Below are 12,511 nucleotides of genomic sequence, written 5' to 3' on the forward strand. Positions count from 1 at the left end.
TAATTATTCTGCTTTCCATTTCTCATCCATCCATGCAGTGATGGCAGCTGGGAGATGTTGGTGCTCACAAATAGATGGAATCATCCTGCTGAAGCCCCTCGATATGTGGCCATACTTAGCTTCAGTTCTAGAGCCATCGTTTGGGTTTGTTTTGTATCATCTGCAGGGCTGTCATGAAAAATTGTCAATTATAATGCCCAGGATGACTAATACACCCCCCCACCTGCCAGTGCCTCTGGTATTTCAGATGCATATGATGTCTTTTGGTAAAAGAACGGGATTTTGCAATAATTACTTTGGTCACATGCAGATGATTGTTAAAAGCCCCCTGTTTTTGTTCTCATCTTTAAATTGTTGTCATTCAAACCCAGTGTTGTGAAGGGGTATATTTTATCCTACTTACGACCTCCATCCCGCCAACAACCAAATTTGATCAATCTTTAAAAGAAAAGCATTGATCTGTTGTCATCCAGCACTAATGTGGTCTAAATTGGGACACCAACAACACGTATTGGCCATGAAACACATATGACTATGTGAACCTCCTTTGACAAAACAAAGTATTTTTATACTTTTGAATGATAATGCTTTGGGAGGACTAGAAAAGAAATTCTTCTTTTTTTGTGTTTCTACTAGATTTTTATCCACATCTATATCGATGTTTTACAGAGTACTCTATATGACGGTTGTATATTGATGAAAGATTAGTAACTGACCTGATGATTGTATAAAAGACTGCACAGATCAGTGTTGATTCGAGGCAGCCAGGAAAAAAGGCTGCGCTTAAGTTATTCCAGAAACGTTGCTCAGATGCACAAATACACAGCATCACACAGTATGAAGATGTATTAGGCATACTGAAGCTTGTGCATGGACACACACACACACACACACACACACACACACACACACACACACACACACACACACACACACACACACACACAAACACTTCAAAAACAGACTGGCTGGTGCCTGTGCAGCCCCAGGGGTGTGTGCTGCTGCCCTAATGACATGCTCTGATCCAAGCTGAGCCGTTGCATCTCCTCAGCCTCACTTGGGGATAAGGACGGAGCTGCAACAACTGATACTGGACCTCCTCTTTGGCTCACTCTGTTTTTCTCCCTCTCTCATCTTTGTGGAATTAATGTTGTATTGTCTTTAAGCTTTTCTTCTTTTCTGCTTTGTTTCCGTTGCTTTTTAGGCTCTTGTTTCTGTCTCTCTCAAACTTTCCAAACCATTTTAACAGATCCTGAATCCAGCCAAGACCTACTCTCTCACTTCATTAAGTTACAGTCACTGCTCATTTTCCATTGTCTTGTGTGTGGTTTCTATGGTTTTCATTTAAAGTTCTTCCATTGGTGTTGCATTGCTCAATGACAGCAAACACAGAGCAAGAATGAAATCTTTTACAAAAGATTTAACCTGCAGTGCTCCACACTTTTTGTTTTCTGTATATTTATCTGTGTGTCTTTATTCACTATTATTATTATTATAATTTCCAAGAACAACATTAGGACTCACCACAAGTGAAATGCCGTCTGCAAGGCAAAACAGAAGGTGAAATGAAAGAGTACGCATACGTATGATGGGTCTTATCCTTTCCTCTTTTTCACTCTCAAATTTTCCAGAGGTTAAATGTCACACTCTAATTGTCTTAATGGACTGTCTTGACCTAAAACAAACAGATTTCAGGTCAGCTTGAATGAGGACATGAGAGCTGCAACAAAACAGTAAACAGAAATGTGTTAGACATAACACACATCTGATGCAGGGCTAGCGCAGACACAGCGGGGTCATCGTGTTTCTTGTTAGTGTTCCAGGAGGATTTCTCAAGTGTGCAAATCCATACTTTTTGCTACAAAAGTGATCAGGTGGCACTTCACAGTGCAACCCAGGAGCAACCCAAGAATTTCACAATTTTTCAGGTCAGTCACCTGGTCTCAACAAATCCACTCTACACATATATGCCGGCCCATGCAGTGGTGTTACTGCAGTGTGATCACACAGAGGGTGAAAGGGTGGCCTACGAGGTAATCGGGAAGGGAGTCAACCCCCCACAAGATTGCCAGGCACTCTTCTTCTGCAGTGCTTTACTAGGCTTCCCGCTCTGACAGCTTCTGGCTGACATACACCACAGGTTCATCAACCTCCCTCACCTGCTAAGACAAAACAGCCTCCAGCCAATTTTCGAGGCATACAACTTAGGAGTGTGGGGCATGGGTTTCCCCCTTCTTCCCCTGCATGAATGCTGCCCGGGGCTTTGGACTGGAGCAGATCTGGGGCACCGTTTCAGGTGAGGTCAGTTAAGGGGCTGGTCAGCTAGGTCAGCTAGGTCTTCAGATGTGGGCAGGAAGTGATAGTTGTTGTTTTCTCCATTCGTTCATTCCATTCCTCCATCCATCCAACCCCGCCCTTCTTTGGGGACTCCGGCCAACTGCTGCATATGCTCGGCCCAGGTATCACTATGGGTGATGATGTCTGCAGCCTACGGATGCAGAACCTGGTCCATGTGGCTGGGCCTACAAACGAGATGAACAGAATTGTAACAAATTGGTACAAACCGCACTGAGTGGAGAAGGCTGTTTTTGACTCTGGAGACAAGGGAATCTGCCAGTAGCCATTGGTCAACTCCAGTGCTGTGAAAAAACGAGCAGTACCTAACTGGTCTAGGAGATTGTCCTGTCCAAATAGAACAAAACACTTTCCCGATGATATTCTAATTATATCTCAGAAAATCATTTTGTTAAAAATGTGCACATTTTTCATTCTGATAATTCATTCTGGAACATTCTGATAATTAAGGTAAAAATTAAAAATAAGATATTCGCAGTTATAAACAGAATATATTTATAAGACGGCTTGAAGATGTTTTCTTCCATATTTTATTTAGTTAGTACTCCGACATGTAATGTATCTGTCCAAAATGATAGATTCTGATTCATGGTGATGATAAGAAAGACCAGTGAAAACTTCATCCTTTTAACTTTTAATTTGATATATTCATCTTCAAACACTGGCTCAGATTTAATGTGAAAAAAGGGACCTGAAAGTCGGCTTGATGAGTCTTTAAAAAAAGAAAAGAAAAATGATTTGACATCGAAAGTTAAAATTCAGCAGTAATCGTTATATATGCCCAAATTTTGGATCATAAAAGTTTTGGGTGTAATAATGTGAATTATTGTTTGCAAGATGGTTTGTTCCACAATGGATTGTGTTGCTGCACGGACGTTTTAGAGTGACACACAAGTAAGGATTGTTAGGCTGTATGTTGCTGTTGTACATGGCACAGGACCAATCTGAGTCGCATGACTTGTTAATAAAACTTACTACCCCGTTGGGTAGGAAATAGATATTCTGGAGTCTGTCGCGAATGAGACCAGAATATAACATTGGGCACATCTGAGAAGGTTTAACAGAAAATGTTCTAAAAATCTGATGATTTGAAATGGACCATTTATGTGGTGCACATGGACGGCGGTAACGCGTTAACGAGCTAGCCGCGCGAACGCGTTGACACCGTGCAGGCATTAATGCGGTTATGGTATTATTGTCATTTGGCCTGTGGCCTGTATTTGTAAAGCGCTTTTCTAGTCCCTAAGGACCTCAAAGCGCTTTACACAACCAGTCATCACAACATTCACACACTGGTGATGGCAGCTACATTTAAACGAGATCAACACTGACAGCAGTATTAATTATACAATATTTCGAAATTCCATAATATATTATTCAGAAATTGTACCTAACTGCAATTTAATGAATTTGTTTTTGTGGTGTGTGTGAACGTGAGTGCGTGTGTCTCTCTGTGTTAGCCCAGTGCCACACTGTTGATGTGTCCAGGGTGGACAGTTTGCCATGTGCCATATCAAGCAAAGAAAATTTGATTTTTCATTTTTATTAACGAGCCAATACTCAGATATTGATGTATCTGTCCCAAATGACAGATTCTGAATTATTTTGATGGTAAAAAAGGCGAGTGAAAGTTCAAGCTTTTATCTGTATTAGTTTTTGAGATATGAGCTATTACACTTCATATAATATGTTAAGCTTAAATTTTACAGCACCCATTCATCTGTTTGAACTTTGGACCAAAAACATTTCATGCAAACAGCTGACCAAGACTAGTTTTGATCTTTTGTGTCCTGACAGCTTTGCAAGCAGAATTGCATCTGAATGCACTCTTGAGTCAAACTCATTTGCACAGTGAGAAATAATGTGATTGTATTATTGCCTATAAAGTAAATGCCATCCCTAGGATTCTCAGACATGGTTCACTTTATCCCTGCATACAGGCAGAAAGTAAAACTTTCTAAATCTGTATTGAAGAAATCGAAGTACTGGATTAATGAATCTGCAGGCATGTCTGGACTACACTGACGGGGACGTTTTCAGGACTGCTACCAACAATTTGGACACGTATACAGACTGTGCCGTCCTACATCAGCATCTGTGAGGACAGCTGCATCATGCATCACCATCACACACCAGGGTGAGTTATAATATTGACAAGCCCTGGTTCACAGCTAAGCTAACGAGGCTAGGGCTGGAGAAGGAGAGAGCGTTTCAGAGTGGGGACAGAAACAGCCCAGAAAACAATACCTAATAACATAAGAATAATTTCTTTCCCAGGCTGTCGGGCTACTCAACAACTTCCACTCAGCTCAGTCCACATGTTTTAGTAAGACACCTACTTACTGAGGCTATAGAAATTTACTGGATTGAGGGACAACACTTTACACTACACACAGTGAGTCGCAGCAAGAGGAAATCCTGTAAGCTTCTCTGATGGCTTTGTTTCTTTAAGTATAGTATTTCACACCCCTGGTGTCAGAAAGATCTTGCTGGCCAGAGCAAAAGAAACTGAAACCCATGTGTGTCCAAGTGGAATTTCAGAAAAATGTGTCTAAAAAGAAACTCTAGTTAATGCCTTGTGGTTATCTCAGTAAAACATAGATGACTTATTCTAGCTGTCGTTCCTTCACATCCTGATTAGGAGTGCAACGATACCCAAAATTCATGGTTCAGTTCGATACTTTGGTGTCACGGTTTGATATTTTTTAATTTGTCATTTATTAAAATTATAAATATATATTTTAACTCAAAAGTACAGTTTTTAAATTTAATGTTGCTGAAACAACAAAGTAATAAAAAAAAAATCTATCTGATGGATCTATCTGTTACAGAGAAATGTCTCTTTCCAAAATAAAAGCTATACTATACGCTTCTTCTGGGCTATATTCTCAGCAGCATATTAAACATATCAGGTCCCCATAAGGAGAATCATGTGCTAACGGCTGTCTAAATGACTCGGTAAAGTTTGTAGCATGCGTGCTTGTTGTTTTTGTCTGCTTCCACTTGTCTTTGCACAAGGATGATGTCGGAGTAAATGTGCAGTCATATTCGTTGTGTTCCCACTAGTGCTGTCAGCGTTAATCTGAAATGACGTTAACGCCACAACACGGCAAATCTCCGTTAACGAGCTACCGCGGATCGCCCCGTGCGTGGGGCTGGACGGCGTCAACACATTAACGAGCTAACTGCGCTAACGCACTAGTTCCCACCCATGTAATTGAGCATTGCGTGGCACATCCAACATACTGTTTTACTTTTGTCCATGACGCGCTTACCTTCAGGGTCATATGTCACATGAAGTCCAAAATAGTTCCAAACGCCAGATCTGAATGAGGGTGGGCGAGGTTAAATGTGCCATGTTGCAAGGAGCTTAGCTTCTGTCTTGCTAGCTTGCGCTGCACTCAGTGGATCTGCACTCGACAGTGCAGCCTAGGCGGAGTAGTCGAACGCAGATCCACTGAGCGCTCAACACAGACAGCATCGTCAGAAGAAAAGTATTTTTTTGTATTGTTCGATTCATATGCGTACCGAACCGAAACCACTGTATCGAACGGTTCAATATCGATACGAGTATCGTTGCACCCCTAATCCTGATGATTATTGTAGCTGATTTTCATTTCACTGTCAAGTGTTCTTTAAAGATATCATATTCAGAAAAGAAGAAGAAGAACAAAAAACCCCAAAACAAAACAGTTTCTGTATAAACGTTTGGTGGAACTGAAAGCTTGTTGAAGCTGTAACATATAAATGATGGCTGTAGCTTCTGGCTCTCAAAGTAAATCCAGCACATATGTACCTTCAACCTGCATTTTTTGATGGCCACCAGGACATGGTAAACGGACTGGTTCTTCTATAGCGCTTTTCTACCACAAGGGCTCGACTTTGATAGTATTAATTGAAATGCACTTTGTGAAATTTGGTTATCTAGAGGTACGCTCATATATCCAAGTATGCTCACTGGCCTATAACTTAAGATTGATAAGTTGCTGCCTCATGTGTGTGCTTTGACAGTGATATTAACCTTTTGTTGTTACAGAGGCTTTCAAACCAATGGGGTTAGAAAATCCACCTTTTTTGTCTTTTTTGCTTGAAGCCAAAGCCAGAAGACTTTGATTAGTCACACTGTGTGGTTATTATTATCACACTGTGATAACAAAAGTAAAAACATAATGCACTATTACTGTTAAATGCTGATTATAGACAGAGTGATGAATAAAATCAGTGGGTTATATAGAAATGTGGGTCTTTGAGAGTTCCTTTAATGGAGAATACTGGGTTGAACTGGAGATAGTTTGAGGCGACCAGTCATTCGTTAAACACTGCTTTGTATTTTAGTCTTTTGATTTAAAATTATTTAGTCCAGGTCAATGCTGCAATTTGTGCCCTAGGGACAGTCAGGAGCTACTCATGGCTTTGATTGCAGAGACACTTGTCTCCACAATCATGGACAAGCATCAGCTAACAGAATATGTGAACTCTGGGCTGACCAGCTCATTAATATCTCAGGGTGTGACAGGACTGAGAGGATGCAGTGAAGGGCTTCCGACCAGCTCCAGGAAGCTGGAGAAACAAGCAGGAGTTTTATGGCTTATAACCACTGATCTTGACCTAAGGTTCACACACACACACACACACACACACACACACACACACACACACACACACACACACACACACACACACACACACACACACACACACACACTTTCCCCCTACGCCCTGAACATGGGACACATCAACAGGACTTAAGATCAGTCAGAGCAAAGGTCAAGGCCAATCTAACCCCTTGCATGTCTTCCGGGTTCTTTTCTTACTTGTAAAGGGAGAATAGCATTCTTAAGATAAAAAGCCTTTCCTAGTAGTGATGGGAATTCCAGCTCTTTTTAGAGAGCCGGCTCTTTCGGCTCGGCTCACTAAAAAGAGCCGTCTCTTTTGGCTCCCAACCGGCTTTTCAGGTTGTTTATTGCTTTGATAAATTCAAAATCAACAATATAAAATTATGCACAAAAGGAATTACGAATGTAAAAACAAACGTGGTTTTATTTAGATATGTTCATATATAAATAAATAGGGTGGCCCCTAGAGACAAAACAGAGAGAGACAGAGAGCCAAAGACAACAACAAGAGACAACATCGTCACATTAGAAAGGTTGGAGGTTTCATGTGTTTTGGAGTTTGTACGTGCTTTGTCTCTGGGGGCCACCGTAAGTATACTTTTATTTATTCACTCCACATAAAATATCATAAAGAAACTATAAAATACAAAAACCAAATATTTACATTTCAACTTTTAACTATTTAAATTTTCAGCTTTTCCTTTTAAACAAATTTAAAGTGAAAAAACACAAAACACTGCAAACCACAACACAATTAAATATAAATTAAAATATGCAAAACAAAAAGAAGATGCACATTCTCTGTCATATAGGCCGGGGATAGGGGTGGGTTTTAATCATCGATTCATCGATTAAAATCGATTCTAGCTTGGATAACGTGATATCGATTCATTAAAATCCTGAATCGATTTTTTAATATAAATTTATTTTACCCGAAATGCCAGAATCTCAGTTTCGACAACCACCAAACATTTAAAACAGTAAATGAGAGCAGGAACACGGATTCTGCACAAAGATGTAAACACACAGCTCGGACCCACCGACGGATCAGAATCAGTGACATGTCGCCTTTCTCACCCGACGGCACGGACACGGTCGTGGCTGAAAGCCGACAGCTCGCTGATTCTGATGTTTCGGCGGGTCGAGCTTTGTGTTCTCGCCCTTTATGCTCTGATTCTAAAGCTGTTAGTTTGATGTCTCTCCAAACAATATTGACCGAACCAGCAGCAAAAGAAGATCCAAACTACGCTTCACATAAACATCGTCATGAATTCACTCTGACTTTTGCTGTTTTGCTTCCACCAGGATAAAATCTCACTTTATGCACAGCTCTCTCTCTCTCCCTCTCTCTCTCTCTCTCTCTCTGTACTTCAACAACAGTTTCCCGTCTAAAAATCTGTTTTCTGCATTATTCGCTTGCTTGTTACGCACAAGTCTACCGTTGTTTACAGGCTGTCAGCCGACGTTTTTTTCCCTTTTACTTACTTCGGAAAAGAAAATCTAATTTCTGCTGTTCAACAGGCTTCTGAACAAATTTAAACTTTTTAAAATGATACAAAATGCAAAATGCTCAGCTGTGTCTCTAATAAAACCGCTGTAACTTCAGAGGTAATGTTCATATGTTGATTAATGGTTTTCTTTCGTTTTTGATCTACTGCAGAATATTTTTATAAAATCCCAGAACAGGAAAACCACCTTCATGTTTTTCTGTTTCATCTTCAGCTACTTTGACACAAAGGCCTCTGCTGTGACGCTCACACCTTTGATAAAGTCTTGCGAGTGTCAGCTTCCTTTTTATAGATACAAAAATATGTAAATGTACTGATCTGAATTATAATATTTCTGACTGTCTGAGGCAAAATTTCCCAGATTCAAATGGAATTGAATTGGAATCAAATCGATTCTAGAAATCAGTGACGATACCAGCCCTAGCCGGGGAGGATTTTTGGGAGAGTGTTTTCCTGCTTGGAATTGCATACATAGGATTCACTGCATGAATAAACTTTCTGAATCCTTTATCATCCACAACTGAATAATTGTGGATGATTGCTGCACCTTTCTAATGTGATGATGTTGTCTCTTGTTGTTGTCCCTGGATCTCTTTCTCTCTCCCTCCCGCTCTGTTCCTGTGCTACTGCGAGTGTAGCTACCGCCCCTCCCCCCTCTGCCCAGCGCAAGCACACGGCTCAGGTGTGGAGTGAAGCGGGAAAAAGTGCGAGAGAGAGGGTGAGAGAAAAAAAAGAAAACATGGCTCCCAATAAGGAGCCGGCTCACGTGGTTCACTTCAAAGAGTCGGCTCTAAGAGCCGTTTCGTTCGCGACCGACACATCACTATATCCTTCCTTTTTATCCAACATGCTGTAAGTTGTGACATTAAAGGAAAGGTCTACAAAGTACATCTCTTGCCCCAAGATAGACCACAGTTGCCCTTCCTCTGCAGAGAGATGTGAAGAATAGATGAGTAGCATCTCAAAGTGGTGAGTATTGCCATTTGGGACAACTTGCAGCCCATATTTTACTATCTACACCCTCCAACACCTCGCCAAGGAAAAGTAACACAAACCTGGTTAACACAACTGAGGAGTCCTTTTATGTAGACAACCATCTCCACAATATGTCCACACCAGAAGAGACAAGGTGTGGACAGCCTGTGCTGTTGGCAGAAGGATGATTTGAGATCAAATGTAATATTCTTGCTGCTATTGTCCCACATGCAGCCAGGTACATGGCTAGTGAGCTCTGGCTGTCAAGGAGCAGTACTGACCTTCAAGATCTAACTCTGAAGGTCATGCTCTGCTACCAGACAACTCCAGGCCTGTGATAAAAATAACGAAAAGCGAGGGGGAAAGCAGGCAGCCCAGTCTGATACCCCTGTGCAGGTTGAAGCTTTGTGTAGTAAGATCATATGTCCTAACACAAGCATGGGGGAGCTGTACAGTGTTTTCATCCAGTCTATGAAAAATGTTTCCACTTGTTACCCTTCTGTCCTCTGTCTTCCTTTGTTCATTGTCAGGTTGTCTGTTTGTCTTCCCCCATATTTCTGGTCCATAGTTTTTCCACAGTCCCCCTGCTTTGCTCTTAGTTTTCCCCCCAGTTTAGATTAGTTATTGGTTTTGGTTTCTCTTATTTTGTACCTTCATGTTTCACCCTAATAAATGGCTTAGCTTCTGTTATTAAGTTCATGTCATCTTCTTTTGGGTCCATTTAACAAACATTAGGTCTGCAGGTGCAACCCCTTGACACTCTCTTCCACGTCTGTGGGAGCAGAGTTCAGGTAGCTGCTACTGTTAAATGTTCAGTTTAACAGGATGCATAATGTAGGAACAACATCTAGGCTGTTTTTTAAGGGGTGGATGGGTTCTTTTATATTTTAAAAGAAGAATATTAAGTCTAATAATAAATCGAATGCTGATTGAGCACTAAATCAGATAAAAAATCTGAGAAATCAGACAGAAACTCTGAGTAAAGATAACAGATAACAACAAATATAACAGGTTTTGGAGCTTTCTAGCTAAGCTAAGCATCAGATTTTCAAATGAATTAAAACTCTGTCTGGGTCTTTGGTTCATTAATGAGCTGGAGTGGAAGATTGCTGCCACATGCCGTCCTTGGCCTCTGTTTTAGGGATTCTGACAATTAGTATGACCCGGGGTGTTGATTCATTTAAACTAACTGGGCTGTAACCAGTTTATCTAATTCAGAGTAAATCAATTTGTTGATCAGTTATTAATTTGTGTACTTACTGGGACTTAGAAGACAGAGATCTAATGTTTAATCATCCAAATCCAAAATGTTTTGTGGTGTTTAATAAATTTGGCCAGATTTCTAGATTTGGGATCGAGCAGCTCTGCTTAGAAGACCAGAAAGTGTCTAGCTTGATCTATAAAGCCAACATCCTCTTTTGTAAGCTATAAGACCTCTGGTTGGGTCATCAGCTGGCCAGACTGTCCCTCCGCTTGAAGGCTGAGTAGCTGCCTGTAGCTGGAGGGGCGAATCATCTGGCCATGTTTTAGTGACCTGGATGCTTGCAGGAGTTTGTTTCCTAATGGGGGTGTAGGCAGGGATGAGGAGCAGAGAAAGATGGTCGGATTGGGACGTCGCTCTGTAGTCCTGCTTGATGTCACAGCACACATAGTCCAGTGTCCTGTCGCCCCTGGTAGGATACTTAACATGTTGGTGGAGTCTACTGCCACCTTAAAGCCTGCGGTAAGAGAGATAGCCTCATCATATTTGAGATTGAAGCATTAAATAATGGCGGGAATTCCTTCAGCAATGGTGACGATATGGGCTCTAACAGACAAACTGATGGTTTGAAGGAAGTGATTATTGAAGTTAACTCAGAGAGATCAATGAGAGCGAAAGAAAAAGACACATCTGTGAGATGGTTGAGTAATTCTCATTAATTATTAAAATTTTATTTATGAAGAAAATTAATTTCACAAAAAACGAAACTCAATAAAAACCTCATTTCAAAAACATTTTTAAATATTAAATTTAATTAAGGATTAATTTTTTAAGAATAAAATTTAAAAGCAAGAAATTGGTAAATGGATTCAAAAATCAAAGATCTATGTCTAATATTTAAAATGTTCCACTTCTGATTTTCAAATCCATTTCCTCACTGCATTTACCTTTCTTGTTAACTCAAGCTGTTATCAGCTAATATATTAACAAAATGATTAGATAAACTACCAGATTATCTCGTAGATCAGCTAACAGATTACCTAGCAGATAAGATATCCCATTCCCCTGACTCTTCTGGTCCTTGGAAAAGCAACGCAAACTAGCCATGGTGTACGATGTAAGGAGCTGTGTGATTGGTTACAGAGACACAGGCTGGCTGCCTGGATTCTTTTGCACTGCTGAGACGTGTGTGCTTGTGTAAAGGGCATTCAGTCTCAGTACTTACACTCTGCCCAACATGGATATATTAAGAACGTGAAAGGACTCTGCAGTGAAATGGAGCGTTAGCCATGTTAGCCACAGACAAACCTGCAACTCCATTACAATCAGAATCATCAGTTTGAGAATGGTAAATGGTAAATGACCTGTATTTGTATAACGCTTTACTCAGTCCCTAAGGACCCCAAAGTGCTTTACACTACATTCAGTCATTCACCCATTCACACACACACTCACACACTGGTGTGAATGTGTTCACAAAAACTGAATTTGACACTTTACTCTTATTTATACAAAAAAAGAAGCATTTAAAGAAAATAGGCAGTATATATACATACTATATTTAGTAAGTAAGAAAAAAGTTACAGAAATTCTATCCACTTGTTCTCATTTCCTGTTTTTCCTGTGCCAGCTTGTTTCATGTGTCATTAGCCAGGTTATGTTCAGCTGTGTGTCTCTCATTCATTCAAGTCTTCAGTTTCGACTTGTTCACCATCATGTCATTGATGTTGTCTGCGCCGTCTGTGTGTCCAGTCCAGCCATTTCAGTTCAGTCAGTCCTCCGTTTCATGTTCTGTTCATCCGCTCATCATAATAAACACCAGCCTTCACCTACCTGTGAGTTCAGTGTTTGGGTCC

The sequence above is a fragment of the Neolamprologus brichardi genome, unplaced genomic scaffold (assembly GCF_056152115.1).
Source record: "Neolamprologus brichardi isolate AB-2024 unplaced genomic scaffold, ASM5615211v1 NODE_ptg000033l+_length_6344489_cov_1, whole genome shotgun sequence".
NCBI lineage: Eukaryota > Metazoa > Chordata > Actinopteri > Cichliformes > Cichlidae > Neolamprologus > Neolamprologus brichardi.